The following is a 27329-nucleotide window of genomic DNA, read 5'->3' as shown; positions in this document are numbered from 1 at the left end:
CATTCTTGGGATACAGAATACTTGAAACTGCTCACACAAAGATCTCTGATTCTCACACAGAATGAAGGTATCTCCCCACTCACCAGTTCTTTACTCAAAGAGAAACCAATTCAACTCCATGGAACCAACAAGAAGACACAACAGCCGGGCAGTGGTGGAGCATACTTTTAATCCCAACACTTGAGAGGCAGAGGCAAGTGGATTAGAGTTAGAGGAGAGCCTGGTCTACAGAGTGAGTTCCAGCACAGCCAAGATTGCACAGAGAAACCCTGTGTCGAAAAACAAAAAACAAACAAACAAGACAAGGAATTCACTCCACGTGGTGATATACATTCTCTGGCCAATTAGGTAGGTCAGTCCAAGACTCATCAGAGACAACAGAGACAACCAAGAATTTTATGTAAAAGGAAGGAAAGGTATGTGTCATAGGGTAACCTTGGGTTTCATTCCTAAGAATGGCTATCCACATTGTTTATTAAGACAGATCTCTCAGAAGAGAGATCACACAAGTAGGTCAAGCTAGCTGCCTAGCAAGCCACGGGTCCACCTGTTTCTACCTCTATTTCTAGGATAAGCGTACACTATCATACCTGCTTTTTTTAACGTGGATTCTGTAGATAGAACTCATGTCCTCATGTTCACACACAAGTACCTTACTCATTGGCTCAGCCATCTCGTGCCCTCCCAGAATTTCTTTATTCATAATTCCTCAACTAGCCTCAACTGCAGAGCCTTAAATCCATCTGTTCCTTGCTTATCTGAATTTCATACAAGATTAATAACACCCCCCACCCACTTACTGACAAAGACAAATATCCACAGAGTGAAAATTATCAAATATCCATGTAAATAAATCTGCAGAAAGACACAGTCGAGAGGTGATAAGTGCAGCTAAAACCTGCTATTTTGGAGACATGTATGCATATATATTATATATTAAGCATTGGTTATACAGATTAGGAGAAAATGTTTCTTTATAGAGTAGATGTAAAGAAGTTTAAACATCAGCAATTGCTGTCAAATACGTTGCCTTTAATTCAGAGGTTCTTAAACAAAACCATAAAAGCAGCCCATGATCCAATTAATGTTTTCAAAAAGTATAAACTAAATTCTTAGCCAAATTTAAAGTTAATTAGAGACATAAAGCAAAATAAATATTTATGCATCCCAGTAAATAACCCAGAAACTCCTGCTTTGAGAATATATGCCTTACAAATGAAAACTTCTCTTTAGGTTTTCAAAGGAAAAAGGGGGTAGCAGAGCTGTATTTTAATTAGCTCACAATAACAGGAGGCATGTGTGTGTTTTAAAACACCAGCAGAGCACTTGAAGAAAATGACATAAAGTACATTCTCTCCACAATTTAGTACAGATCGTCCAGATACCTTTTAAAAAAGTGTATGTGGGGTATGCATGCATGCTTACATGTATGTGGTTCATGTGTGTGCACATATATGTGTATATGTGCAATAGGTGGGTGTCAGGTGTCTTCCTGGTTCACTACCCATTTAATTTATTGAGACAAAGTCTCTCACTGAAACTGAAGCTTGCCAATTTGTCTATTCTAGGGAGCTAGGTTACCTTGGGAATCCCATCTCTGTCTCCCAAACAATGTGGTACAGGTGGGCTGCAATACACTATTTTATCTGGAGGGCTGAACATCCAAACTCTAGCCCGAATGTTTGCACAGCAAGTGCCTGAACCCTGAGCCCTCTTCCCAGCTCCTGCTACTCACTTTCATTATTTTAATGAGCTACACATTTGCTTCCTATACAGTCAGAAGAAACCCGGGTTACTACAAACTAACATGCCAAGATCCCTGTCCCGTATCTACAAGCCAAGTATTTTATGTATGTATTAGCACACGTGTGAGCAAACTGTGTGTGTGTGTGTGTGTGTGTGTGTGTGTGTGTGTGTACACATGTGAACATGCCTGTAGAGATCAAAAGTAGACAGATGTTTGGTATCTTCCTCAACATTCCATTTTTTTTTTCAAAACAGGGTCTGTCATTGAACCTGGATCTCACCACTGGCCAGACTGGCTGGCCTATAAACCCTAGGCATCCTGTTTCCACTTCTCCAGCACTGGGATTACAGGCTCCCCTCTACTACACACAGCTCTTTAAACATAGCTCCTGGGGATCATGCTTGTAGTATATTGACAAAAAGAAACATTATAGATGCTTCTGCTGCTTTTATTCTCCTGTTGTTTTTTCCTTTGAAACCTGGAAAGCATAGAAAGGTAGAGCTTGTCCCAAAATAGTAGCAGAGAATTTGGAAAGTGAATTATGAAAGAACCTTTTGAGAAAAGCAGTCTAGAATTTTCCATGAAAATGCATGCACTGACTGGATTTAAGGCCTAGTGCATGAAATGGAACCCATAGCCAATGCTGCTTGAGTAGTCAAGAATCTGAAACTAGATAGCCTAGAAACCTATGGTAAAATAAGTACTACTACTCTTCTGCTAAAGGAATTTAGCAATATGATTCCCACTGACATTCTGCTATACTCATAGATCAGTATCAGTGCTCAGCCACCCTCAAATAAGCTTCTTCCTGCAGCAGGTGGGAACAACACACAGACAAAAATACAGCTAGACAATGAGCAAGAGTAAGAGTCCTGGAACACTTAGTCCTAAATGGGATGTCTCCATCTAATCACTTCCCCTAGGGCCCCAGTGTGCTATACAGAAGAAGAGGCAGAAAGATTGTCAGAACCAGACGGGATGGAAAATACCAAGGAAACAGTGTTTTCCAGACATACAACAGGACTGGCAAACATATGAACTCACAGATATTGTGGCAGCATGCACAGGACTTTCATGGGTCTTTACCAGATGGGGTCCTAGAACTGAGAAATGTGACACAAACCCCCATCCTTAACCTAGAAGCTATCTCCAAAGTTGATAACCACTTTAAAAGGTTAAGCCAGGCATGATGGCGCATGCCTTTACTCCCAGCACTTCGGAGGCAGAGGCAGGTGGATTTCTGAGTTGGAGGCCAGCCTGGTCTACAGGGTGAGTTCCAGGACAGCCAGAGCTATACAGAGAAAAACCCTGTCTCGAACCACACACACACACACACACACACACACACACACACACACACACAAAAGGTAAAGTTAGTTTTGTCCAACTGAATCTCACTGGTATACAAACCATACTTAAGTGAAGGCCCCACATCCAATAGTAGATGACAAACACAAAATGAACTCAATGGTATTTCTGGAGTTTCCTTGCATGTAATGCTTTGACTGGGCTCATCTTCCCCCCCGCCCCCGCCCTTACAGGTCTTTTGAATATATATTTTGTTTTCTGGTGTTGTGTTTTTAAGGTAATTTGAGCCAATGTGTATGTCTCTGTGTCTCTGGGTATTGCTTGTGCTTTTGCTTTAGCTCTTTTTCTTCCCTTAGTTTATTATTTTAGCTTATTATTAATTGTTAGATATCATAGGTACTCTACTGAGAGAAAAAAAGGTATAGATTTGGATGGGTAGGGAGGAACTGGAGAGGGGAAATAGTAATCAGAATATATTGTATGTATATATGTATATTTTCAACCAAAATAAAGGTGATAAGGGGGGAGAGGGAGGGAGAGAGGGAGGGTTGGAGGGAGGGAGGGAGGAAGGGAGGAAGGGAGAAGATGAGGAGCCACCTCTAATCACCAGAGAAACACAAATGAAAACCATAGTGAGGTATCACCTTATCCCAGTAATCAGCAAGACTAAAATAATATGTGCTGGTGAGGATGTAATCAAAGAGAACTCTTCAATATTGTTGGGAGGGGGAGAGAATGCAAATCATTACCACCATTATGAAAAACAATGTGGGGTTTTCTTACAAAAAATAAAAATTATGACTTAGGAGATGGCTTGGTGGATAAAGTGCTTGCTATGCAAGCATGACGACGTGAGTTCAGATCCCTAGCACCCAGTTAATAAGCCTGGTAGAACAGCACACCTCTGTAACCCCAGGGATGGAGAGCTGGGAGAGCAAGGGATCTCTGGACTTGCTGCCAACCAATCTAGCCAATCCAGCAGAATCAATAAACCCAAGTTTCAATTAGAGACTCTGATATTAAAAAAACAAGGTACAGAGCAAGTGAGGAAAATACCTGATGTTGGCCTCTGTGCTCCCCATGCACATACACACCTAAGTACTCTTATACAAACAAATATACACAATCAGGTTAGAAAGAGAACTATCATAAAATGCAACTAACTGTACTAGTCCTAGATATACACTGGAAAAACTGAAACCAGTATACCAAAAAAAAACACCCCAGCTAATATCCATGCTCAATGCAGCCAAAAATATACACAACCTAAGTGGACACCTCATGGAACAATTTCTAACCCTCTACCCAGCCCATTCACAGCTTTACAACCTGGTGGGCATCTAGGACAAGCAATTCCATTCAAATGTGTTCATACGCTTCGGGTCCTGATCTATTAAGGTTTAGTGGCATTCTAAGAAAAGCAAAACATTCCTGCTCTCGCTCTCTCGTCTTTTCCTTGGCTCTCAACAAGGGGGGGTGGGGGAGCATACCAAAAAAGGTGATGTAATACGAGAGAACAACAGAAAGATAGTCACCTGGAAGATAAAAGAAGTGGCTAGTCAGAAATACTTTCAGTCTATAGAAAGGTGAGAAAATGGATTTCTAGAGTTTTGTTACAATAGCCTGAATGAACTAACAAAGTATGGTGATTCTTTTTCCAATGTACATTTACACTGAAAACATGCACATTAGATAGAAGCTCTAAGGGCTTGTCATTTCTTACTACAGTACTGTACATCCAATACTGCAGCCATTCAAGTCTTGTTCTGTATATGCAATGCTTTTGGCCAGACTTCTAAGAAGTTGGCGTCTCCATGTGTGTGCATGTGTGTTCATTTATTTGTTTGTTTATGCTTGTCTCTGCATGTGTGTGTGCATGTGCATTTATGTCTTCCTCTCTCATACATGCACGCACAAATGTATGTATACTGACAGAATGTCCTATAGGACAATGTGACTACTAGAAAACGTCACATGACAGGAAATCATAGTAATATGTCTGTAATTTCCAATGAGTATATCATGTTTTCAAAGTGAAAAGTTTTGAGCAACTATGGTGGTACATACCTGAAACTCCAGAGAGTAAAAGGAAGAATGTGAGTTGGAGGTCAGTCTGAGCAACAAAAAGAAGCCTTGTGCCTTATTTATAAGAAAAATAAGAAGGCTTGGTAGAGTGCTGACAGGGCCCAGAGTGTGGTACCCATCACCACAGGAAAAGAAGAGGTTTCAAAACTGGCCATGTGATGAATGAATGAGTAGGTGATGGATTAACATTTGCGTCTACTAAGAAATGAAACTTTGATACTAAACCACACTGTAGTCCTTGAAAACAGTCTGCAGAGTGGAAACCAGCACACACAGAAGGCCACAGCCAGGCAAATGCATGCACAGGAAATAGGTCTATGGTATATAGGAGCTAGAGAAGGTGAGAACGAAAAATGACTGCTAACAGGTACAAGGTCTTTTAGGGAATGATAAAAGTATTTTAAATTTGATGGCAGGGATATGATGCCTTGAAATTAGTAAAAAAAAAAACAACACTAAATTGTGTACATTGAATAGGCGAACTGTCTATCTCAGTAGAGCTGCTACAAAGTACTTAGCAAAGGGCACACTCCCAGACACACTACAGCCTGCGTACCACACCTCTGTGATTCCTTGCTCCAAATGAACTCAACCATATATCTGTATTCTCTACAACAGGACAGAAGTAACAGATCACAAAAACAACCATGCCAGCAATGAGAGACTGTTCCTAAGGAGGGCCTAAAATGGATGCTCTCAATCATGCCCCACTGTAAAATGAGAGACAAAGAACAGAAAGCATGTCAGCCTCCAAAAGTACTATTCTACCAGAGGCTGCCTCCTTCTATTCTGATAAACCACCCAGATCATCAAAAATGTCTCAGAATGGGGCTAAAAGACATTTATGGAAATAATCTGGCTGACATACAGACTTCCAAGTCTACACTAATTTCAGGAGGGGCATAGAAGACAGAGAAAACCCAGGATATAGAAAAGTGCGAAATGATTTCAATTTGTTTTTAGAAGCTAGGGTTGGCTGGTGAATTAAGAACCTCACATGTACGAGGCAGAAGAGATAGATATCAACAGCTATGCTCCACTGAAAAGCACACACATTGCAGTCAACTCTCCATGTTTGTTTTCTAAACCTGATACAGGACTGAGGGTATAGCTTTAGAGCCTGGCGTGCACAGGACTGTTAATCTCCAGTACTGCAAAATTTAAAAGAATGGTCTAAATCTCCAGCTTCCTAAAGATAAATTTAAAAAGGAATATATGGCTTTAGGGATGCAGGTAGATGCTGGCATCCTTGCCTGGCACACACAAGGTCTAGAGTTCAGCACATCTAAGGAAAAAATGTAAAAGATATTTGTCATAAACTACTGCTGCTATTTCTCATAATTCTTTCCTTTTCTTTCTCAGCCTTTTGCTAGTAAAATCAGCCAATTGTAAAAAATGTTGGTAAATCACTATTTCCAGTGCAGAAAGCCAACACCGTCATATCTATCTATCTATCTATCTATCTATCTATCTATCTATCTCAGGAAATATGAGGAGGCTGGTTGTGTTAAATCTCTACATAGTGGGAAAAAAACATTTAACCATTTCACTTACTCAGAAGCAAATATAGGCAAATCCCCCTCCTGACTTTTTTCAGCCCTTTCTTCTATCTTCAATTACCTGTTAATATACAATACCCAAGGTAAGATAAAAATGTCAACCAACACATGCTAAAGTATATATTGTCAACATCTTCTAACTGGGCAAATAAGTGATTTAGTTAAGTCTAGTCAATCAGTACTTCGTGTAGATGTGTCTGGCAGCAACGGACCACCTACAAGATAGTGTACCCATATTCTTTCATCACCTGCATAACTAGGTTACTTCCTGTATAAGCACTCTATGGGTGCCCACCAGCAAATTTAAGGATGCATCCCTTAGAATATACCCCTCTGAAGTGCTCCATAACTATATCACAACATTCTGTAGCTTTACTACTAAGAACCATGTAAGTGGCAGGCAGTCACTGATCAACTTGATGGTTGTATCTCTTTTAAAAAAAAATCACACAGAGAAACAGTTCACACAAACCTGCTCAGAGTTTAGCATGATCTCAGACTGTTCATGAGCAGCCCATAAATGACATTTCTCAGTTACAGAAATCTCCCCAGGCAATCTTCTCACTGCCAACACAATCTCCTCTGTCATCCAAAAGCAATCTAAGTGAAAATATAGATCGTTCTCTTAAATCAAGGTATGACATAAGATAATTTTATATGGGCAGACTGCAGTGGTACACAACTGTAATCCCAACTCAGAAAGCAGGAACAGAAGGATCTTAAGTCCAAGACTAGCCTGGGCTACATAGTAGCCTACACAGTCACCCTGACCATGACAACCGAGGCTGTTCCCCTGATACAGAGAGCACCCCTAAAGGACACAAACAGCCCTGTTTAGAATTTGTAGTATAGGAATATATGGTGGGAAAAACATAAGGGGGAAGAGATGTCCCTCACTGGGTGCAGGGAAGAGAGGAGAAAGATCAGAACATGTGATGCCCCTAGTTTCTGAAGACAAATAGCTGTGAACAAATGCGCGCGCGCGCACACACACACACACACACACACACGCACAGTCAACTGAATACCAATATAGGAAGCATCTCAAGTCATGCTTCAATGCAAGCTGATCTTGTAATTCCTACATTAGCTTCAATGCAGGTAGGAGCAGAGGGCTAAGAAGTCATGCCTAGCTCAAGTAAGAGTGCCTATCATTCAGGATCCCTGTTGCTGGGCCATGTCTACTGAACTGAGTACCCCCATGGTGTCTCAGAGACCAGTAGCAACCGTTACTCATCCTCTGTGCTTTTTGCATATAGGATAATCCTGTCTTCATGGCTAAGGTGATAAGGACAAAGAGAAAGGGAAATTGGGGATTCTAACTCTCTGGTGTGTTGCCTCCATCTGACCCCAGGGAGGTGTACAGAACCATTTAGACATAAAAATGGGCAAAAAGGCACCTATATGCCCAGCCAGTGTAGGCTCACAGAATACATGGGCAGCAGTTTTGAAATATCTGCAACCTGCTCATGTATTTAAATACTTGGTCCCCAACTGGTGAAGCTGTTTGGAAAAGCTATAAGACTTTCAAGAAGTAAGTCTTTGGTGGAAAAAGTAAGCCACACCATAGTGAACTGTACTCTTAATTTTATTTTATGTGTATGTTTCCCTGCATGAATATCTGTGTATTTTTTATGTATCTACACCTGCCACATGCAAACCATGTGCATGCACCACATGAATACAGTGTCCACAGAGGCCAGAAGGTGATATCAGATCCCCTGAAACTAGTTACAGACAGTTGTAAGCTGGGTGCCAGGACTGCAACCCAATTCCTCTAGAAGAGCAGCCAGTGCTCTTAAAACAAGGAGCCATCTCTCCAGCTCTTATTCCCAAGTTTTCTAAGGGGCTGTTCCCAACTGTGAGTGACCATGCCCACCCAGTGACAAGGTCTGTATACATCTTAGGCTACTACAATTAAGGATGAGGATGTTCTTGGTTTGAAATAGTAGAGACATCTGGGATGCTGTTCAAAATCCTACAGTTACAATACACTAGTCCTTCCTTACTTGAGGTTTCTGTAGTTTGACTTCTGCTGATTTCAGCTGTATGTGAACTAAAACTATTAAGTGCAAAATCCCACAACTAAACTCCTCTGTTTTAAGTATGAATTATTGTGCTGTTCCCCTCTACCTCATCTAGAGGGAGATTCGTCCATTGGTTCAGCATATCTACACTGTATACACTACTTCTCCACTGGTCAGTTAGAAAACATCTCTTTTATCATATGACTTGTCATAGCACTACAATGCTTATGCATTCAAATTTTTTTTATTTTACTTAATATTAAGCTTCATGCTAACCTTACCCTCTTCACTTCATCACAGAGGCATCACAGGAATAGTGGGTACCACATAATGATGAAGGAAATTCACATTCATATAGTTATCGTAGTACAGTGGTACAACTGTTTTATTTATTATTATTTTAATCTCATGCTGTGATAATGTATATTCAGTTTATTACACATATGCAGGCACAGAAAAAGAAAAATTTCAAACAAACATTGGTATCAAGAATCTACTGGAGACCTTAAGCCACATGCTGTATGGGTGAGGGTCAACTATTTTTAGTTCTACTGGAATGGTAAATTCTACTGTGAACAGTATGAGGGGCTGAGAGGACACAAATATATAGGTAGTATATGAGTACATTAGGGAGATCAATGAACTCAGAGATAAATCAACACAGGCAATGATTTTCCATGATCAAACTGGTAAATTTGCTTCATCCATAGCTTTGCAATATATGTTAACCATTTTATGAATGCCAGACCATTTAGGCCCACCCTTCACTCTTTGTCTGCGGTATTGAACAGGTTTCCTAACTAGTTTCCCATTGTCTAGTCTCATGACCTTGAAGAAAATCTATTTACTCTCCTCACACCTGCAGCAAAATCAACACCTCTATCTTTCACATCCACGCCTGAATTCTGTAAGGCCTGTCTTATCAGAGTTATTCCTTGCAGACTATGCTCTTTTGGATCCTTGATAAAAAATTGCTAAGTACTCTCAAGGAGCCTGGTCTCTGAGTGGTCATTTCTGCGTGTGAAGCAGTTTCTAGGAATCAAGAGCACAGATCCCAGGCCAGAGAAGCTAAGGCAGAACCAGCTGGCTTAGGATCCCAGGGTCCCACACACTCAGGACTTTCTGCTCCTTGCCTACATAAAGTAAATAAAAGATGGGAACAATGTTACAGGACAGACTCTACCACATGCATTAAAGAGTGCACAGAATCCCTCCTGGCATGCAGAGAATGTCATATCTAAAATTGGTCTTGGGATTGAACTCCATAGTGCGTGCAAAATATATATAGTCTTGTCATTCAGAACTGTGCTACCTAGACAAAAACCTGGTAGAGTAGGGTAACTTTCATCATCCACCTTCCCCTTAAAACATTCAAGGGGCACCTAATGTTATCCATATGCTGGGAGTGATAAAGATATATGGAAAAATGCATGTTCCTTCTCTGCTCCTGGCTCATCAAAATTATCAGTTAGCTAAAGTCGTGGCACATACCTGTCACCTCATCACTAGTTTGAGGACAGCCTGGAATGCAGAGTAAGACTGTGTGACAAAATAAACCAACTAATAAATAACACTGGAAATAAAAACAAAGTATTTTGAGCTGGGTGGTAGTGGCACATGCCTTTAATCCCAGCACTCAGGAGACAGAGGCAGGTGGATCTCTGAGTTTACAGCCTGGTCTACAAAGTGAGTTCCGGGACAGCCAGAGCTACACAGAGAAACCCTGTCTCCCTCTCAAAAAAAAAAAAAAAAAAAAAAAAAAAAAAAAAAAAAAAGAAATTATTACTTCAAACTTTTCCTTTTTACATCAAAATAAAAATGGTTTTTGCACTAATTCCTTGTAACTTTTTCTTTGCTTTTAGGGTGTAGGCGAATGCATACATGTCTCTCTCTCTCTCTCTGTTTCTCTTTCTGTCTGTGTGTGCGCTCATGCACACTTGCGCATGCACCTCTTACCCAGCTTATGAAGTTAAACATGGGCACAACCACACCCAACTTTTACATGGGTGCTGGGGATCTGAGTGCTGGTCTTCATGAACATTTCTAGCTCTAATACCTCACTTTCATTTTCTGCTTTTTCTGTAAACCTCATGAAGCCTATTTAAGGCCCAGACTTCAATGGAGTTTAGAGAAAGATCACCCTTTAACAGGTAAAGAGATAGAAAATAACTTGGGTGTGTTAAACCTGACATACAAGAATTTATTTCTAAGTTATTTTTTTATTTGTGTTTATATGTATGTGCATGTATATGGCACAGAGGCCAGAAAAAGAGTCCCTAGAGTCAGAGTTACAGGTAGTAGTGAACCAACTGACTTGGTGCTGGGAACAGAGCTCAGGTCCTCTGCAAGAGAAATGAGCACTCTGAACCACTGAGCCATTTCTCTAGCCACCAAGACTTTTTAATTGCAGTAAAATGCAAGGATTTGGGTACTTTGTTAATCATTAGAAATCTTTCTTGTATAAACCACTTTTGAAGAACTATATCTCTCACATTCAGACCTGAATGACCTCCAAAGCTTTGCCTAGGGTCTGGCAGAAACTGTGTGATCCAGTATTCATCACACTAAATTTAGAAATACATTGTGTCCCCGAGGCACTTCCACAGGAAGCGAGATTAAAATAGGATGCATGCCGCTAACACATCAGAATTCAAAAGCTACTGCCAGCTACCAACCTCCAAGAAACCACAACAGTCTCAGTAAGCGAAACCCTTATCTTTCCCCACCCAGGAAAGGAGGGGGGAAATGATCTCACAATCACATACAAAATAACAAAAATGAAATAACAAGATGGGCCAGAGAAAGTAGATGGTAACAACAAAGAGAAATAGAGCTGAAGCCACCATGAAGGTACTACTAACCCAAAGTTTGCCAATGAACACAGCATTCTATTGGGAGGATGGGTACCACAGATCTAATGCTTATTCAATAATAAAAACAAACCATCAGAAAACCCAGCTTCTAGACTTCTTATGCGTGTATAAAATTTCTTCTGCGGGTCCCAGAAAGAAAGCATTCTCAAGGAGGGGGAAACAACAGGGACAGTTCTTTAGTAATTCTTAATCCTGGCTAAATGGCAACACTAAAAAATAACTAACAAATAAAATCTGGGTGGCTATGGTACAGTTCCCTGCAGCCTGGCTTACTCCCAGGATACATGCAGAACCACTCACAAGCCCAAATGAGCTACATGCTGGTCACAAGAGGTTGCAGAAAAAACTTGCTGAATCTTGCAATCACATTTTGGTGCCAGTAAGTATATACAGAGTGCAGTGGATAAGCCTCACACTCGGGGAAACACCTTCAGGATCATGGTGTCTCCTCTACCAGGAAGTAAGTATCCATAATATTGGTTTAAACAGTTGTTTAATAACCTATCATATGGCGATCAGGGTCATTCACCCCTGCCCTCAAGCCTTCAACTTATTATAAATAATAATGCATGAAGGCTAGAACATTTTTTAAATTTTTTTATTCATCTATACTTTAAATGTGTTTATTGCAATGCTAGAAATTAAACCCTGGAACCCTGCATGTGCTAGGCAAGTGCTCTACCACTGAAGTACATCCCCAGCTTAAGACCCTTTCTTTGTCTTTCTTTTGAAGCAGACTCTATGTATATGTAAATGGTCTGGGACTCTTTAAGCAGCTTGAGAGATCTTGACTTCCTTATCCCCTGCCTTCAACTGAGTTCCAACATTAAAAGGCATACACTACCATATCTCTATGTAGTGCTGGGGAACAAACCCAGTGTTTCCTGCATGCTTAGGGAAGTATTCCACCAACTAAGTTAAACATCCACTGCTAATTTGTTTCACTTCATTTCCATTCATTTGAGATGGGTTCTCCTTATGTAGCCCTAATTGAGCCAGAACTTGAAATGTAGATCAGTATTGTCCTAGCAATCCCCATATCTCTACCTCTAAATGCTGAAATTATAGGCATCAGCCACCATGCCTGGCCTACAAGAATAACATTTTTTTTTGGTATCAAAACATTGTGTGGATTACCTATACAGTAAAACCCAAAGCTTGGCTTTCATAATCTAATGCTTCAGAAAAGCATACCTAAAGAGCAAGACCATACTACACAATGAAACTGTATTCTATGGCGATGTTTAAATAATATTTCCATTTATTACACAAAGATCTGACTATTTACAAAATAGTCACATTCATGAGTCTATATACATAAGACTGTTAACAATATCTGGTGGGTTCATTAAAATTTGTCCAGATTCCTTAAGAAATAATTTTGAAACATCTAGCATTAAAACATTGTCATGAATTTGGGTTGGGAATTTCAGAAGGAAAAACCCTAACATTTCAGTCTAGAAACACAATCATTACAATATGAGAATCAGAGGCCTCAAACTTGAATTGCAGTATGTTCTGGTTATACAAGAGCCAACTGCCTGAATAGGCTCTTCCCTGTGTCTGCTCTTCCTCTTATCTGTGTGAACAGAGTGACTAATTGAATCCCGTTCTCTCAGACAAAAACCCAGTGACTTAGGTTCCTTTGACAAAAGGAATACAGCAAAGGCAATGTTTTCTTGACAGCAAATGTCTTCTCTACTGCTTTCCTGGCTAAAAATAAAGCAAGCTTCCATCTCTGTCTTTCTGTCTCTTTAATTTGTTTGGTTTTAGGTTTTATTTAGCACATATGAGTGTTTTGCCTGTATGCATGTGTATGTACACCACATGCATGCCTAGTACACACGGGGGTTAGCACAGGGTGTCAGATGCCTTGGAACTGCGGTTATGGATGGTGTGAACCTGAGTCCTCTGGAAGAACAAGAAATGTTCTTGACCACTGAGCTATCTCAAGTCCCAGTAGGATATGTTTGGACTCCCCCTATTATCTCAAGTCCTGCACATAAGGAGTAGTCATTTGGTATATATGGAGTCTACTTAAATTTTAGCAAGTAAGTTTAGTGTAGAAACACATGGACTCAGTATTCTGCAAGTTGGAAGGGTAGTAACTCTGAGAAGTAAACACCACCTTTTTTTTTAACACTCTTGAGAGCTTAGCCTCTGAGGCACAAATAAGTCAGCTTATTAGAGAAACAATATTTTATCATACCAGACACTGATCAAAATATTACAGTTGTAAGAAACTATAAAAATATCACAAAGCCTTGCCATTTCAGAAGTTGACATTAATGACAGAAGAATCATTATTAAGTGATTCTATTTCAAAACTGTCTATATTTGGATAATGGATCACATTGTCACCATATGTTTACTTGGTCAATAACCAAGATGGTGAAGGTTTTTGCTGAACCAACTAGGAAAAGTCAAGTCCTGAGCATATGTCTCTACACAGACACTAGGACTTCTTAAATATGACAACATTGATGAGAAAAAGAGGCCCCAGATTAGAACCATGTGAACCACCAAAGGAGCTTTCTACATCTGTTGTGTTAAAACAATAACCTCAATAAACTCTACAGATGCAACAGTGAGCCTCGACCTGCCTACTTCCCAGAACCATCTGGCATTGCTGTTTCAGAACCGCCTCCATTTGTGCCTTATGTAATAGCCACTGCATTCAAAGACAGAGCCCTTGGAGACTTACACGTGGACTCCCCATTCCAAGCAACCTCTGACTACACTGGGGTTTGGCCCAGTCACCATGTATAAAACAAGTCAGTATGGGAACAATGCAATTGTTTTATATTGTTTTAAATTGTTGTCATATTGCTTTAGGATTACTTCTTCATCTCCCATATTTCTAAACTGAAGGTGAGGTCCTTGGCCCTCTTTTCACTACCATCATCATTTCACTACCATTGTCTTAACCCTAACTGTTATGGTGGTAACACTAAATCTTTTTTTGAAGCTCCTATTTCCTCCATGGGCTTTGTGGTGGTTTGAGTAAGAATGGTCCCTGTAGGTTCATATATTTAAATGCTTAGTCATTGTGGAACTACTTGAGAAGAATTAGGGAGTCATATAGCCTTATTGGAGTAGGTGTGACCTTTGTTGGAGAAAGTGTGCTAGCTTGGAAGTTTCAAAAGCCCATGCTCCCTCTTCCGGCTTCCTATCTGGATTTAGAAATCTCAGCTACTTGTCCAGCATCATGTCTGCCTGCATGCCACCAACCACCCTGCCATGATGATAAAGGACTAAACCTCTGAAAGTAAATTAAATTCTTTCTTTTTATAAGAGTTGCCATGGTCATGGTGTTTCTTCATGGCAACAGAACAGTGACTAAAGCAGCCTTCATTTGCAGCTTTACTTGGGTATCCAGAACTTCTTATTTCAGAGGTATACTTACTCCAACCTTAAGTTCTCTTCAGTCTTCTGACTTACCAACTGGTGCCCTTTGCCTCCAGGTTCCAAACACTGACCTCTTGGACTCTCTTCCTCCACCCACCACCCACAGAATTCTACCCACCAGATATTAAGTCCTATGACTATAACCACATAGAATTCTTAACACTTCATGTATCTACACAGACTGTCACTTCCATGGTTCTCTAGTCTCTGCACAGTGGCAAGAAATTGAGGTCAACCTGATAATTTCTCCTGCAAGAATATACAACTCTTCCTAAAGCAGAGATCAGACCATGGCTCATCATTCAAAAACATGCCATGAGTTAAATCACTGTCTGAGAAAAAACAAACAAAGTATGTTCCTTCCATTTGCTGCCTGGACATGTGCTTTCTATGCCACCAGAAGGGGTGGAGATGGGGACCAGTAACATTCCCAAGAATTATATACAATACTTCAAATTCCATTCTTAGCAGGGAAAAAATGTCCTCCCCACTAGAGTTTCCCTCACTTCAATCCCCTCAAGCTGGAACTATGGATGATTCCTGGCAAGGGGGAATATAAGTTACAGATAAAAGGACTCTAAGCTCTCATCTTTCTTACGCTCTAGCCCTCCTTTTCTCTACCTTGTCTCTTTCCCCCTGCCTTTCTACAATAAAGCTCTAAAACCATAAAAAAAAAATGTTAGGTTGCTAAAGAGCTGACAGCATTTAGGAAAGAGAAAACACTCTGGGTTTTATGAGAGAGTATATACTAAATAGAACACACAAGAGCCGCTCTCCCACTACTAGTCTTCTAAAGCAGTTCATATCACACAAACCAATTCTATCCACAAGTGTTCTCAAAAGAGTTCTTTGAATGAGGAAGAGGGCAAAAGCCAATGCCTGTGATCCTTTGTAAGAAAAAATATGATCAGTCTCCTCTGGCTTTCAGAGTGGAAGGGGCTATGGACTAAGGGATGTGGTAGCCTCTAAAACATGGATGGGTTTCCCCTGAAAATAACATCCAAAAAATAACATGATATTGCGTTTAACAAAATGAGCTGACTTCAGATTTGTGACCTCCAAACTGTATGACAGTAAACCTGCGCTGTTTTATATATCTAAGTTTATAGAAAGTATACTGTTTCAGCAGCCAGTAGCAAGTAATACACCTACCTCTTGCTGCTGATTGCCAAATACAGGACACTCACATCATTTTACAGTACTTAGCTAGCATTTTGTATTATAAGGCTCTGGAATTCAGAATGATTATGAAGCTCCAGTTCTATACATCAAGCAGCTTATAATATTTGCAGTCCTTTGTTGTACCTCAAACAAGTGGTTTGAGTGACTGAGTGACCCTGTCCCTCGGGGCCCGATGAGGCTGTTAGTGAGCACCTCCTGTACTTCTACACCCTGCTGTCCCTACTCATTTCACTGTAGCTTCACTTTGTTCTTACTTTCCTGAAAATGTTGTTCATATTCCCTCATAGGCACACATGGTATCTTATTTGAGTTTCACTCCTTGCCACCTTCTTTTTTCCTGAATTAAAGTTTCCGTTCTGAAAACTTCTGTATCGTTCAGTTGACCTCATGGTTGTCCTGCACCTTTGAAATCAAAGGAAGTCTTATACTCTGGGCTTTAGAAGTGTAGAATAAAGAATTAGGGCTGGGAAGATGGTAAAAAATGCTTGTCATACAAGCATGAAGCCTGAGTTCAGATCTTGACACCCATGTAAAAAGTCAGGTACAGTGGAGATAGATAGATGTTGCAGCTTAGTAACCAGCCAACCCCCATTCCCCCACTCCCGAAAAAAAAAAAAAAAAACTCCAGCAAGCTCCAAAGTTTAAGTAGAGTCCCCAATCCTGATAAAGAAGGTAGAGGACAATAGAGAAATGATGGGGGGGGGGGTGAATACACTGGCTGCTCTTCCAGACAACCTAGAATCGATCCCTAGCAAATGCATGGTGGCTCACAATCTTCTGTAATTCCAGTTTCAGCAAATCTGTTGCCCTCTTCTGGCCTCCATCAACATCAGGCATGTACATAAACATATGTGTAGACAAGACACAAATACACATAAAATGATTTAATTTTTAAAGGTAAAGATTTACATCTGTTTCAAACACCTTAGTTCAGAGAAGAGTTTATTTTGGCCCAAAGCTTTAGAAGATACAGTCCATCAGCACAGGGAAGGTGAAGATAGAAGCAGCTGGTCACACTGCTTACCTAGATAGGAAACCAATGCAGATTGGAAGTAAGGCACCAGAATCTAACCCCAGTTCATTCTGTGAGGCTACACCTTGTAAAGGTTGCACAAACCTTCCCAAACAGCACTGGAGCAAGTGACCAAATATCTAGCTCATTGGTCTATGACAGACAATTAATATTCAAACCATAATATAATCTGACCCAACAGTTCTGCACCTAAGAACATAATCAAGACCAATTTAAGAATGGATAAACAAAATGCAGTATGTTTTAACAATGAATAAACAAAATGCATTATGTTTTAACCACAAATAAACAAGATACAGTATAAAAATGAGGTGTCATTAAACAGTACAGTGAGCTATCTACTATCCATCCATGCTACAATGTTAATGAACCTTGATGGATTACAGCAGCTGGGCCTGGTGGTGCAGGCTTGTCATTCCAGATACTCAGGAGACTAAGGCAGATGTGTCTGGACTACAGAGTGAATTTCTAGCCAGCTTGGCAAGACCCTGTTTCAAAGTGAGACATAAACAAGGCTGGGGATATAGTTCAATGGTACAATGCTTGTCTAGTACGATCAAGGCTCTGAGTTCAATCCTCAGTACTAAAGAAATAGAGGAAAGGAGGACAGAAGGAGCACAAGAATGGATGCAGTGGGAGAAACATTCCACAAAATAAAGGAGGACAAACACAAAAGAATATATGAACCCACTGATTAAAATAACATCCATGAGTATAGCATGCTCTCTCTCTGTCTGTCTCTCCCCCGCCCCTTGAGCTAGTGATTGGATGTAAGCTCTCAGCTACTGCTTCACTGACATGCTATGCCTGCTCATAACCTTATCTACAAATCAAGATCCTGCTCTAGACCATGTGGAATGCTTCCATATAATGGTGATCTTGGAATTTTTTTTCAGCTGACTCAGTCAATTCTTCATACAGCAATAGTTTTCTAACATAAAAAATCTGGATTTTCCTTTAAACTATAATTTAGGGATGATGGTGACAGAAATAAAGACAGATGAGCAAAAATCAAATTAAAGTGGATCTTCAGATAAGAATTTTTCGAAGAGTAGAAATAGCAGGACCCCCAGACACACCATATGAAGTAGGAAGAGATTAACTAAAGACAAACACACCAGAAGCATCTCCTAAGGTCTGGTTTATCATAAAATACGGCATCCTCTGCCACTGAAGACTATTTTTCTTTTTTTTTCTTTTTCCTAAAAGATCAATGGACAGAATCCTGAAATGGTCAAGCATACGGCCCCACTTTAGGCACATGCAAATGCTGAAGCACAAGTTTCTACTCCAAAATACACCCTCAAAACAATATAAAACATGTAAGAAAAGAAAACACATGTGCTATATAATTCGATAGAAATGTATTAACAGTGACCTTTTCTTCAAAATCATGGAATGCAGAAACAGCAACTGTGTTTCTGAGTGATTAAGGCAGAGTAGCTGTTGCTGGCCAAGCTTGTCATTTCTTGAGGAACACCAACACATGTAATTTTTAGGATTCTGCATAAATTTCTTTTAAACTGGCATTATTGCCTAATGAGGTTAGGCACCACTGGAAAATTGGGAGGGTAGGGGGTGAAATCCCTGCTCTGTAAATAAAGCTAATTAAACATCTGTGTAAAAAAATGAAAATATAGAAATCCATAAACACAAATAGATCAGTGGCTGCCAGGGAGGAATGGGACACAATGTGTTGTTAATGGTTTCAAAGATATTAATGTCTACCCAATTGTACCTATAAAAAAAAGTCACTGGATCATTCAACTATACTATGTGAATTTTGTGTTGAACTTAATGAAGCTCATTTTTAGACAGGCATGGAGCACAAGCCTGGTAATTGGCCACATTGGGAAGACAGGAGTATTGCCATGACTTTCAAGCCAGAATGGGATACATAATAAGACCCTGTCTCAAACACAAACAAAACAAAACAAGGGGATGAGATGGTTCAATGGTTAAAGCACTTGTCATTACCTAGAGCCCACAAGCTAGAAGGGGAGAGACTTCCTCAAGTTGTTCTGTGACAGCTACATTCACACAAAGGCAATCCATCACACACACATATACAACTATAGTAACTGTTAAGTTTTTAAACTAAGAACAAAGCATAGTTTTCTTCTATTAAAAGTTCTCCAAGCTCTCTGAAGTCAGGATTATGCATGCACAAATGTCAAATACCACATACTTAGTGCATTATTACTGGACAGTCAAAAACCTCAAGACTACCAATTTCTCAAAACATGAAAACCCTTTATTTGTTCTGGGATGTAAGGTAATTTAACATACATTCATTCCCACTCCTCTCAAATGCATAAAAGTATACTTTAGTGAGAAACACAGAGAATGGTTTCTAATTCAAATTACATCTGAACAATAAATTTTATTGAATGTAGTCATATTTGTACATAGTACAGGTTTTCAGTCAAACTGTGATGAAAACTGAAATGCATGCAATGTGTCTTGTTAAACACAACAGAAAGAACCTAGTAAAAACCATACAATGTCTAATTACTAGAAGCTAAGAATTGTAAGACCAAATCTGTCCTTTCTGAAGTAAATTTTCAATTCCACATAAGCATGTTAAGAAAACCAATTTTCAGGGCTTGGATTCTGAACCTCTACTCAGAGCATGTATGTCATTACTCTGTATGCAAATGGACCATCTATCTATACATCCTAGGATCCTTATACTCTATCTGCAAAGGCCCTTTAGCCACGTTAGAGCACAAACTCACTGTTTATGGGAGTGAGAAAGGGACACATCTCTCTTTAGGCCATGATTCTACTTACCATGTGATTCCAGCTGAAATTACAACTACAGAAACAGTGCTGGTAGGAAGAACATTGCTGTGTATGTATGCACACATAGATGCCCATGCCTCCCTTCATATTTTCTGAATAGTTGTCTTTGCTTTCAGCAAATCCATACATCCCCACTTGCTTTTGGATTTGTATTGACATTCCATCTTCTCCACCTCAGAATCCATGGGAAATGGTATGAAAATTAATAGTTACAGTTGGAGCAACAAAGAACAATAAAGACAGAGAAAGATGCCAGCACAAGTAATTATGATATGATCCTGAACTCAGAAGTAAATAAAAGAGCTCTCTAGATTCTCATTCTATCTCCCTTATACCTCCCAAGTCACATACAATAGGTAGAACGGCATTCCTCAACTGCACAGGCACATGGCACCAGACACAAAGCTACATGCCACACAGTGTCTACATGAATGGCACAAAATTACTGCTTGACCTCACTTGGATCCCAATCTCCTCTTCTGCCAGAACACCCAAGCACTGCCTAGAATGATCTTGGCCCATTTTTTGACAGTACCTGCCTCACTTGTTCCCTCCTTTATACCTGCTCTACAGAGGCCCTGCCTGAGCTCAGCTCAGTGTCCCTGGAACACCTGTCCTCTATAGTGGAGAGGGTGGCATCAGAATTCTCATCCACCTCCCCAGCCTGATTGAAGCTTCTTCAGAGGAGGAAAGGTACATCTCTACACCTTAGAGTTGGCTGAGCAGCTGCTGTTACAGGTACACAGAAGTTTGCACCATGAATAATTCCCCACCTCTAAAACTTTATTTATGGAGAAAAACCTCCATGTAAAAACACTTGGAAGTGACAATATGTCTAACAATGGTGCTGAGCCAACAAAACTCTACCCTTTGTGCTTACAGGGGACACTGTGCCTGAAAGGCAACCCCTCTATCTTTAGCTATCTCTACTTCCATAAGCAAGGGAAACCTTGCCATGTAGGCTACAGAATGAGAGCAGAGGAACATCTTGTTGGAGTTGCAAACTTCAGCCTAGTGGTAAAATCACATGAGGTAAAACATTCTGGGGACAGGAAGAGAAGACTAGTATAGGGCGCTATAGATCTGCAACAGCATCCTAGGCTTCCAGCTAGCAGAGACCAGAAGTACCCCTCCCACACCAACACTATTAGGCTCATACCAAGCAAGTAGGCACACACGTGCACCCACCCACATACCCACACACACACCAGCATCCTAACTTGTCAAAACTTTGCAGTATAAAAACAATCCAAACTTGTTTTGTTTTTTAAGACAGACTCTTGTAATGTAGTCCTAACTGGCCTAGAACTTGCTATGCAGCCCAGTGTGGCATCAAATTTGAAATAATCTTTCTGCCTTGGCTCCTGAATGCTGGGATTACAAAAGTGAGCCACCACACCCAGCCAGCCTGAGTTACTCCATCCTCAACACTATCTCAATCTATCTTTCTAGATTCTTTTCAATCACACCATACTTCCCTTCTTTGGGGAATCTAAAAGACATTGCCTGGGAAAATGCCATAGTGGATAAAGAACCCCCTATGCAAACACAGCGGTAAGGTCCTCAGTTCAGATCCCCCAAATCCACGTAAAACACCAGATTCGTAACATGAGATTTTTAACCCAAGCAACATTTGAAGGCAGAGAGACTCTTACCTGAAGCTCAACCACTAGTTAGCCTAGCTCAATCAATGTGTTTCTAGTTCTCATCTCTCATTCTAGGATGAGAGAAATCTCATCCTCAAAAGTAAGGTATGTAGGATGGAGATGGCTTGGCAGTTAATAGCCTGTACTCTCTCCTGGAAGACCCAAGCTGGGTTCCCAGCACCAGCTCACAACCATCTCTAACTCCAGCTCTAGGGGACGACACCAAGTACCTTCTTTTGGCTCCATAGACATATAAACATACACAGTATACATTCACAGGCATGTGATAAGTCTTTTTGGAAACCCAATTTTAAAAAATAAAATAAAGGTAGAGATCACTAGAAGACAACCAATATCAATAGAGGAAAGACACCCAACATCTGGTCTCTACACCCACATGCAAACATGCACGCACATACACCAACTAGTACAAATACCTCCCCAACACACAACATATATACACACCAAAAAAGTAAAAACAGCATACTCTCCTATTGAATTGAGTGACCTACATTCTATGAAAATGACCTAAATGTAAAATCTGTGCAACTTATTTTTCCATTAAAAAAAAAAGTTTCTATGTTATGAAGAAGATTCAGAAAATTCCGACAGAAACAGAGATTGGCTCTCTCTCTCTCTCTCTCTCTCTCTCTCTCTCTCTCTCTCTCTCTCTCTCATTAGCTTTGCTCAGAAGCCCGAGGCCAGGGGGAACTCGGGAGACCATCCTGCACGTCAAAGCGCATCATCTTTCCCATGGCTGGCCGAGATTTCTGCAGGTTACATAAATATTACTTTTGAATGGTTGTTTATTTTCTTTCCACTTGTGGACGGAGAATTAAATGGATGGCTGGAAACAGTCTACATCAAAGCTCTTTTATCCCTTTAACCATGCCTTCAATGAACACTTTCATCCAACTCCAATCACCATGCCCTACCCCCACATACAAAGCAGAGCCTAACTGCAGAATATTGTGCAGGCTATTTCTAGGATCCCAGGCTTGTAACTCCCTTTAACACAACCAAACTCACAAGTGAAGGGGCTCTTAGAAATGAAACCAATTCCCCAGGGTGGGCTCGGAGTGAGTAAGCTGTCATACAAGTGTGTCTTTGGCTCTGAATCCTCAGAACAGTTTGATCTATGGCCACCATCCCCTGACACCCTCCCCAGTCTTCCCTCTGAGGCTAAAGACTGACTTTCATGAAAGCAGTCCCTCATGTCATAAAACAAGGTTCATGTTTTTGGGTGCTTGCAGGCCTATGTGAGGGTCTACAGCTAACATCAGATGCCCTTCCTCAGCTGCTCTCCACCTTAGGTTTTGAAAGAGTCTCAAACTGAACCTAATAGGCTAAACTGGCCAGCTAGCAATTTCTAGAGATTATGTCTCTGTCCCCACAGCCTAGCTCTGGTGTTAGAGCAAGTGCTGCCATACCCAGGTTTTCACATAAGGGCTGAAGATTTGAACTCAGTTCCTCACATTTGTAAGAACAAGCATTTTGCCAACTGAGCTACCCATCACACACTTTACCACTTTTAATTCCACCCTCCCCCCACCATCAACTACTTAAAAGTTCAGAGCTTGAAAGCGTCTAAAACTAAACAGTATGCAAAGTTGGGCCCAGCAGGTGTAGACCAGAGATCCCTGTAAATCAGCACGACAATAGCCCTAATTCTAGGAACCTAAATACACAGGATGGGGCCTGGGCAACAAAGGAAAAAGAAAACCACTGAAGCAAGAGGGAAAAGGGGGGGTAGGAGAACCCATATCAGCTACATCTGACAATGAGAATCAGCAGGAAGCCAAACAGGTAAACAATACCCACCTCCAGGGCCCCCTTACTGAAAGAGCCAAGATCCAAACACCACCAACAAAGAGCAAACTTAACCGCTCCCAGCTTCTAATTGCCATGGTAATTAAGACTTATTCTAGGCCAGGGCCTGGGAATTTACTCTGGGAACCAATAGCTTTGCATCCCCAGAAAGAAAGATACACTTAAAAAGGTTATAGAGGAACTTGACCAAAAAACAAACAAACAAAAAACAAAAAAACCCAAGACTCACCTTGAAGACTCCCAACTAGTCAAATTGTGCATCTAATACAAGTATGACAATGATGGATTATAATACATTTTTAAAGAATGTATGACTGCATTGGTTGCTTCTATTGTTCTAACAAGATACCAGACAAAAGCCATTTAAAGATGAAAGGGTTTATTTTGGCTCACAGTTTGAACAGTCTATCAGGACAGAAAAAGCACAACCTTTGAAGGAAGCTGGACAAATTGTAGAGACAGTCAGGAGCAAAGAAGTAAATCAGCTCAGTTTTTTCATTCAGTCTAGAACCAGCCCATAGGGTGGTGTCACCCACAGCTACGATAGGTCTTCCCAAAGGAGTGAACATTATCTAGGCATATCTTAGAGGTCTGAAGAGTCTTGATCCTATCAAGTTAATAATCAAATCAAAATCACACAGCAACTCTTCTCTAAAAAAGCACAGCTGAATGCTCTTTTAGACTAGGGGATTGGAGAGATGGCTCTGTAGTTAAGTTACCTGTTTCTCCTGCAGAGGACCAGGATTGAATTCCCAGCATCAACATGGTGGCTCATAACTGTCTTTACATACTTCCAGGGAATCCAACGTCCTTTTCTGGCCTCCATGGCATGCATGTAGTACACATACATTCAGGCAAACACTCATACACACAAAATAAAAATAGATCTAAAAGAAAATAATATTGTATTCTAATATAAGCAAAATGGATAGGAGAATTAGAAACATCATTTTTTGTTGCTGTTGTTGTATTTAACTAATAGCATGTGGCTCAAGAAATTGCCCAAACAAAATGTTTTCCACATTGTAGACCCACCCAATAATTCTACTTTGCTTGTGTTTATCATGAACCCAGCTACTGTCAACATCCATGTGAATAGGACTGGTAGAATCCTGATAACAAAGAGCCACAGTTCCCCAAATGTGCCCTTCTCAACATGTGTAATACAATGATGATCCTCTGTAAGAGCAGCACATGCTTTTTAACTACGGAATGAGACATATGTGAAAAAGCAGCAATCTACTGATGCACCTTCATTCAAATGGAAATAGTCAGCTATGCAGTTCTCTCTGTGTGTCTCTCTGTGTGTATCTCTCTCATTTCTAGACACAGGGTTTCTTGTCCAGGAACTCACTCTGTAGACCAGGTTGGTCTCAAAAGTCAAAGATCTGCCTGCCTCTGCCTCCCCAGAGTGGGGATTAAAGGCATGCACCACCTGGCTAGCAGTGCAGTTCTAATCTCACTCTTATAATAAAACGAAGGGATCATCAAACTCCCATGCCTTGGGAGAAAGGAGAGGAGTTTCTCCAACACAAAGAAGAGTAAAGAAACATAAAACCAAACACAATGAGGAAGCCTCAGCGATGAAAACAAGGATCAAATGACTGAAGAAATGTATGCTTATAGATTAAGTAAAACAAAATGAAGACCACTGTGAGAGCTAACTAGTTGCCTATGCTTGCTTAAAAAAATCTGTGGCAGCAATTTCTTAGATGGCTGAGCAGATAAAGACCACTGAGCATCACAACCTAACTTAGATCCCCAGGACCTACACGTTGAAAGCAAAGAACTGCAAACTGTTCTCTGACCTCCACAGGCACTCCCTCTTCCTCTCCCACACACATCATCATCATCATCATAATAGTTTTCTTTTAATATGTCAAAGAGGTGCTGAAAAGATGGTTCCGCAGTTAAGAGCTCTTAGTGCTCTTCCAGAGGACCAGACGTCAGATTCCCAGTGCTCAAGTCAAGTGGTTCATTATCACCTGTAACTCTAGCTCAAGGAATCTGGTAGCCTCTTTTGGCCTCTGAAGGCACTTGCATAAGCTCACACAAAAATAAGTCAAGGGATTGGGGGAATGATCAGTGAAAAGAATACTTGCTGTTCAAATATACAGGTCTCATACAAAAAGTCTGGTATAGCTCTATGAACTATAATCCCAGAGTCGTGAAGAGAGGAGTCAGGAAGATTACAAGTTTGCTGACAGCCAATCTAGTTCCCAGTTCAGTGAAAGAATCTGTCTAAAGGACAGCAGGCTAATCCACATCCTCCTCTGGCCTGTATATGCTTACTTACATACAACATGCATACATACACTGTCAGTTACCCACACAATCAAAAGTAGTTGAGGAAATAAGCATTCATCTTACATATATGTACACACACATATACACACACATTTATGTTGAACATAAGCAACATACTATAACTATGCTTCTTTCTTCCATTAACTGGGTGCCCTATGATGTCTAAGAAACAAAATAGGAAAATGAGTGTGAGGATGAAAACTGAGCCACATCTCTTAAAATGAACGATCTCTTAAAAGTCAATGATACTAAACCACCAATCAAAGAAAACACATGGTAGAACTTAGAGCTGTATATGTAGCTGAGGATGGTCTAGTCAGTCATCAATGGGAAGAGAGGCCCTTGGTCCTGTGAAGACTCTATGCCCCAGTATAGGTCAATGCCAGGACCAGGAATGGGAGTGGGTGGGTTGGGGAGCAGGGAGAGGGGGGAGGAGATTTTCGGAGGAAATACCAAGAAAGGGGATAACATTTGAAATGTAAATAAAGAAAATATCTAATAAAATATTTAAAATAAATAAATAAAAGTATTAAATAAGCTGGAAAAAAGAGTCAATGATACTCAGCATCCCTTCTGCTTTGAAAAGGGAGATCCACAGAAAGCTGTAACATGACTCGCTTGGGTGGGCCTGGTGCAGAGACTACTGAGCAGTTATTTCCTTTCCCTAGCCTCAAGAGTAGACTCATAGACACAAAGAAGACTAACAAAATCAAGGCAACCAGGACATGTGGTCAACAAGAATTCCGAGGCACCAGCTTTTGTCCCACACATTCAATAGGTCCACAGCTATGGAGCAAGCAACAATATGTCTCTGAGATGTACACACCATGACAATCACACCTGCTTTCTTTGTCACAGCAAGACTTTAGGAAATTTTGAAAACTGAAAAGCATCTACAGAAGTTAGGTATGTTAACAAAGAACAGGGAAGTGAGATGAAGGAGATGTGACTGAGCAAAGAGGCTTGGGAACATGAGCCAGAACTCCCACTGCTTTTGTCCTAGTCAGGTCATCCTCCCTACCGAGACCAGTACCCAGAGCAAGACACACACACACACACACACACACACACACACACACACAAAGAGAGAGAGTGGGGGAGGGAGAGAGACAGAGAGACAGACAGAGAGAAAGACAGAGAGAAGGACAGAGACAGACAGAGAGACAGAGAGGTGGAGAAACCCATGTTATCCTGACAGACATAACACAGTGAATGGTTCCCTCAGTTTTTACTGCTCTACACCTATCTTCTAAAAACATCTTGCTTTTTTTCTGTGGATATTTGCTCCATTCTGTCTTAAAAAATAATGCTGAGCAATCAGGCTGGGCATATGCTCAGTTGGTAGAATACTTGCCTTCAAGCACAATGCCCTGGATTTCATCCCTAGCACGACATAAACAGGGAATGACAGATGCAGGAGACCTGTAGCCCAGCACTCAGGAGGTAGAGGCAAGAAGACTACGAGTTCAAGATCATCCTTAGCTACATGGAAAGTTTAGTTCAAGATCATCCTTAGCTA

At 40.6% G+C, this 27329-nt stretch overlaps 1 protein-coding gene across 4 annotated transcripts in view; it reads right to left on the bottom strand.

Annotated features, from left to right (window-relative positions):
• The window catches only part of Tbl1x (transducin (beta)-like 1 X-linked), a 153174-nt gene that overhangs the window by 71169 nt on the left and 54676 nt on the right, over positions 1-27329 (bottom strand). The window contains exon 2 of one of the 4 annotated variants that reach the window (XM_006527939.3): positions 6695-6760. The exons of the other annotated variants lie outside the window; for them this stretch is intronic. The gene's annotated coding sequence lies outside the window, so the exon portion shown is untranslated. The remainder of the gene's footprint in view (positions 1-6694; positions 6761-27329) is intronic. 4 annotated transcript variants of the gene reach the window in all.

This window comes from Mus musculus, chromosome X (assembly GCF_000001635.26).
Source record: "Mus musculus strain C57BL/6J chromosome X, GRCm38.p6 C57BL/6J".
NCBI classification, from domain to species: Eukaryota; Metazoa; Chordata; class Mammalia; order Rodentia; family Muridae; genus Mus; species Mus musculus.
The sequence above is the reverse complement of the archived record's forward strand: the minus strand, read 5'-3'. Positions and strand labels throughout refer to the sequence as shown.